The following is a 5,973-nucleotide window of genomic DNA, read 5'->3' on the forward strand; positions in this document are numbered from 1 at the left end:
GGTGTCCACAGTTCCCTCTGTGTCCTCAGTAAAGCCCCTGCCCAGCGAGGGGACATCCTTGGGACCATCTGTGAGGCCACAGGCTGGCTCTGCCACTACAGCTAACTGAGAGCTCAACTTGGCTTGTATCCCTCCCCAGCGCCAAACAAACGCCTGCAGAGTAGTCAGCAGACATGAGGAACTATGTTTTTTTGTTGTTGTTGAGTTTTGTTTTTAATTTTTACATCTTAATTTCTCAAAATACCTCCCAAGCCTTGTCTCATGTGAGTACAGTGCTGAAGTACAGTGAACACACTTCTGAACAAAAAGTGTGGAGCAAGGCTAAACCTTAAGGGACAAACCCACAGCCGATGAACCATCTCAGTGGCCATTACAAAAATGTATTCTTTCGTTTGAACCTCATGAGTATTTCTGTGTGTGCCTACAAGTTCAAGGACACCCTTGTAGTTTTGTTTTCTGTTAGAAATATCAACACTTTGTTTCCCACCTCTCCTTGTGTGCCCCTGGACTTCTTCAGGGGAGAAACAACTCCAACAAGGTAATGTTAACACAAGTGGCCCTGACATGACAAATTGTTCATCCTCAAGTAGAGACTCCCACTCTAGCAGGTCCCCACCTCTGTAACTCCTCATCCTCTATTCCAAAGATTAAATACATTAGAGGGATAACCTTTTCTGTCATGGGAAGTGTATTCCAAAATCAAGCATGTATTGCAGAAGTTGCCTGGTCCATCCTTTGATTTCAGGTAATGGCATTTCAGCTCAAGACACCAGCTCCTCCAAAACACAAGAGAAACACTGTCTGGGAAGTTGTCTTATGTATTCCTGATAAGCCTTTTAGATATTTTGCAAATTGGCAGTGTTAGCTTCTGCTAGAAGACAAGTCCAAGTCACTCTGTAGCAGTCACAGGGCTGATGCTTAAGCTGATCAGAAACCAGATATCAAATCCCTTTCTCTTCCCCAGGTGGAACAGTCCCAGCTCTCTCAGCCTTTCCTCACAGGAGAGGTGCTTCAGTCCCTTCATCATCTTTGTGGCTCTTTGCTGGACCCTTTGCTGTATGTCCACATCTCTTTTTTACAAGAGAGCCCAGAACTGGACAAAACACCCCAGGTGTGGCCACACCAATGACGAGTAGAGGTGAAGAATCACCTCTCTCAACCTTTGTCCAGTGCAGCAAGAATAGCATTAGCCTTCTCAGAAGCAAGGGCATATTACAGACATTTTTGTTCAGACCCATGCTGGTGAGATGGCTCTTAAACACTGCTTCAGAGTCATGGCTTTGCTCTCTGCTTGTCACTACATGGGCACAAGGTCGACAAAAGAAACTTTATGTTTTAGGTCAGACAATCACGTCTTGAAGAAGACATGTATTTAGCAGCAGTATAACGCTTTTATAGAAAGTGCATATATTTGTTTAGGTGTAGCAAACAAATACATATTCTGATAAATATTTTTCAAACGAATGTCAAAATAAGTAAATAAATTCAAGGTATGGGATTTGTTCTTTTAATCACAGATTTAATGTAATCACCCTAGACCAGAGTAACTGGATGGATAGCTATAGTCAGCGGAAATGGAGGAAATATACTCTGAAGTGAGCAAGAAGGAAGTCAATGAATCTGGCCTCATGCAGTGTTTCAAGAGCACCATCTTGTGGTTTTCCCTTCCCAGAACATATTTTATATTTTTAAAATCTCTATACTACACCACAATTTCCTCAATAGGGATGTCAGCCCTTGGATTTAGGAGTATATATTCTGGGAGTTGATGAGGCAATTCTTATTGCCATCTTAATCTAGATCCTTTTTTTTTTTTTTTTTTTTAAACTCTGTGAGTCAGGGAAGGATACACTATTTTACTATTTTTAGTCTTTACTATTAAATATTCTGAGCTTTTTTTTTTTTTTTTTAATTTATTTTATTATTATTTATTATAGTGGTTGCTGCCAGAACTTTATGTTTTAAACATTTAATCAAACAAAACATTCAGCATTATAAAACCTAGCTTGTTTGCGGTGGAGCATTCAGCTACTGACAGAATATCAGCAGATTTGCCATGGGCTAGACATCAGTATCCCAGGAAAACAGGGAGGTTGTGTGCTAAACCAAGGTGCCAACAATTCTGCCAACAGTTGCATGGTTGAAGTAAGCTTTTATTTTTTATTTATTTATTTATTTTTTTGGCTTGGTTCTTCCATGTCTCATGGTTCTCATGGCACAAAACCTGCTGCTGGAAGATAAATTACACTGATATGTGCATGCAAACTCATCCTTATTTTTAAAAGTGATTATATCATCAGTTTAATCAACATCTGACATTTCCTTAGTTTTTCTGGTTGCTGTGGTGGGACAGCTGAAAATGTCTTTAATGTTTTCCAAAAAGAAGTAAGCACCTCTTTGAACTGCTCAATAGCAACAGATGACCTCCTTGGGTTCTTCAGATTAACATCATCAGTGCAGGAGAGAAGAGTTGTCAAATGTGGATACTTACTGTTGATTTTCAAGTCCTAAATCCCTGCCTCTACCTCCCCCACAGGGAGAGGCAATCGGGGTGAAGGTAAGAACCATTCTGGTATCAAAGCTTTTCAGGCTGGGGGAATGGCTACTAACTGGGGTAATTTACAAAGCAGAAAAATGCCCTGCCCTTTCTTTCCATGTAGATCCATGCCCAGAGATAAGCAAGTAACTTGGAGGAATTTGCATTGCACCAACCAGCTAAGGAACTCTTCCATCCTGCACTGGTAACACACATATTATGGGTTTCCTATGCTGTTCATAGTAGTCCTTGAATTTCCTGTAAAATTTTCCAAGCTTCCAGGAGTCACAGAATCGTTTAGGTTGGAAAAGACCCTGAAGATTATCAAGCCCATCAACCAGGTATTTATCACCCTTTGTAGATCTGAAAGGTGCAAGTACTCTGGCTAAGAAGTTTACCTTGCTCCTGCCATATCACTGGGGCCATGAGTTGGCAAGTCTGAAAGCATTTTTGACAACACAGCTGTAGTAATTGGACACTTATTGCGGTATTGTAGTAATTGGACACTTATTATCTCTGTGTGGCAACTGCCATGCCATTCTCCTATGTTAGTTATTAATCTTGTTTTGATTACATATCAAAGGCAGGTTCAGGAAGAGCTCGGCACAGACATTAAGAATAATTTGCATATGCTACTGTGTTCCCACTTTTGGCACTTAATTCTTCAGCATTCGTGAGATCACAAGCTAGTACTAACGTGTAATGTCTCTAAAAATAGCAGCTTCCTCACTCAGCAGTAGATGCTGGTATGGAGATGGAGATTGACTGTCTACTCTGTTTTTTGTTTGTTTGTTTGTTTGTTTTACACCATTCACTGAACTGGAGCTATTTGTGAGGAGACCAAACATTATGTGGCATTCAAGAAGATGCATATGGTTTTCATATGGTTCCAATGCTATGCATCATTGGGAAAGATTTCAACTACTGGGCAAGATTATCATTAAGGAAGAAATAGCAGTGTGACCACCATAGATTCTCATGCTTCTGTTTAAAAATTTTGCATAGTTTTTTAACAGGTCCAGATCCTTAAGAAGCTATCACAAATGGACTCCTCTGGGATATGAAGCTCCCTGCTCTTAGCAGAAAGTAATTTATGATAAGGTTTTCCTAGTTTCTATGAACACATATTTGCTTGCTACACTTAAAAAAATATAGGTGCTTTCTATAAAAGCTACTAAATACAGATTCCTTCTTCAAGCAGTGATTGGCTGCACTAAAACATAAAGTTTCTTTTGCTCACCTTGTGCCCATGTAATGACAGGCAGAGAGCAAAGCCATGTCTCCAAAAGAGTGGTTAAGAATGCTGGTTAAAGTGGACTCTCATCAGTGTGTATAAATACCTGAAGAAGCAGTGAAGATAGAAGCAGGCTCTTTTCAGTGGTACACAGTGACAAACAGGACAAGAAGCAATGGACACTCACTGGAATATAAGAAGTTCCCTTTGGACAACAGAAGTCAATAATTCTTTACTGTGAGAGTGATGGAGCACTGGCATTGGTTTCTCATAGAGGTCGTGGACTCCCTCCTTGGAGATCTTCAAAAGCTGCTTGGACATGGCCCTGTGTTTGCTGTACTGTTCATGAACTTCCTATAAGATTTTCATAATTTCTAAAAAAGGACCAAGAGTCACAGAACCCACAGGTTGGAAAAGACCCGTAACGTTATCAAGTCCAACTATTAACCTGACATACTGAGTGCCATCACCAAATCATGTCCCTAAGTGCCATGTTCACATGTCACTGAACTACTTTCAGGGATGGGGATTCCACCAGTTCCCTGGGCAGCCTGTTCCAATACCTAACCACCCTCCCTTTAAAGAAATTCTTCTTGACATTCAACCTAAACCTCTTCTGGCATGACTTGAGGCCATTTCCTTGCATCCTAACACTTGTCACCTGAGAAAAGGGACCAACACCCTCCTTGCTGCAATTTCCTTTCAGGTAACTAGCTGTAGAGTGTTATGATGTCTCCCCTCAACCTTCTCTGGTCCCACTTCCCTCGGGTGCCCTGAAATACCTTGTTTTCTAGTCTTTTCATCTTTTTTGTTGCTCTTCTTGAAACTCAATCCAGATATTCAATAACTTTCTCGTACTGATGGGCCCAAAAGTGCACACAATATTTCAGGTGCTGTATCACCAGTCACACTTTGCATTTCATTTCTTTTCAAACTCAGGTTGTTATTCAAAGCAGTTTATTGATTACTTTCCAGATTATCAGTTTATGCTTTTGGCTTAGGACTCATAGTTTCATATTTTGTAATAGATTTAACATAGGGTTCTTATTTTTTTTTCCAGTAGACTATCCCTCACACCCCACCCTGAAGTTAGGGAAAAATGTCCGTTTCTTCATATTGTTCATATCCCCATGATCACTGAAGCCACATAGCCTAATTCCTTCCACATAGCTGCAAGTAACAAGGAATTTTTCTCAAAATTCTGCATAAGCAAGCAGAATGCTTAAACAGATAAGTTTCTACAGGAGGGAAAAATAAAAAGCTGTCCTTCACTTTCTCTGTGTACAAGTCATTAGGCTTATTGGAAAGTAGATACAGCCTACATTAGTAAGTTCAAAACCTGAAAATCTATTAAGTTTGTAACATCCACATTCAGCTTCAAAACAGACAAACTTTAGAATCATAAAGCTTGGAAAAGACCTCCAAGATCATCTGGTCCAACCATCGCCCTAACACCAATGTCACTCACAAAACTGCATCCCTAAGCACCACGTCCAACCTTTCCTTGAACACCCCCAGGGACGGTGATGCCACCACCTCCCTGGGCAACCCGTCCCAGTGCCTGACTGCTCTTTCTGAGCAGAAATGTCTCCTAATTTCTAACCTGAACTTCCCCTGGCACAACTTGAGGACATTCCCTCTGGTCCTATCACTGGTTATCTGCGAGAACAGGCCAACTCCCAGCTCCCCACAGCTTCCTTTCAGGCAGTTGCATAGAGCAATGTCTCCCCTGAACCTCCTCTTCCCCAGACTAAACCACCCCAGCTCCCTCAGCTGCTCCTCACAGGACTTGTGTTCCAGGCTCTTCACCAGCTTTGTAGCCCTTCTCTGGTTCAGGGCTTTTCTTGAAAAACTTGCCTTTTTCTTTTACTGTGGAATAACTATGAGTTTACCGGCAGCAAGCTACTTCTATAACAGCATCATAAATTCAGTCAATGCAACATCTGCTACAATGTGTTAGAACAGAAATTACCAGCAGTTACACTAACACACTTTAGGTGAGCTGCAGAAACACAGCATGAGAATGGATTTCGAAGGTTTTACACAAAAACAGGAGATTTGGTCATTATAAATATCAGAAATTTTAAGCAGCACTACTAGCAAAGATGAGAAATGAGTATATAAAGTTATCTGTTAAGACAACAAACAGAAAGCTCGGAGTTACTAACCAGATTGTTGAAAACAGCAATTTATTTTCACATTT

The sequence above is a fragment of the Aythya marila genome, assembly GCF_965140915.1.
Source record: "Aythya marila genome assembly, chromosome: 3".
Lineage (NCBI taxonomy): Eukaryota > Metazoa > Chordata > Aves > Anseriformes > Anatidae > Aythya > Aythya marila.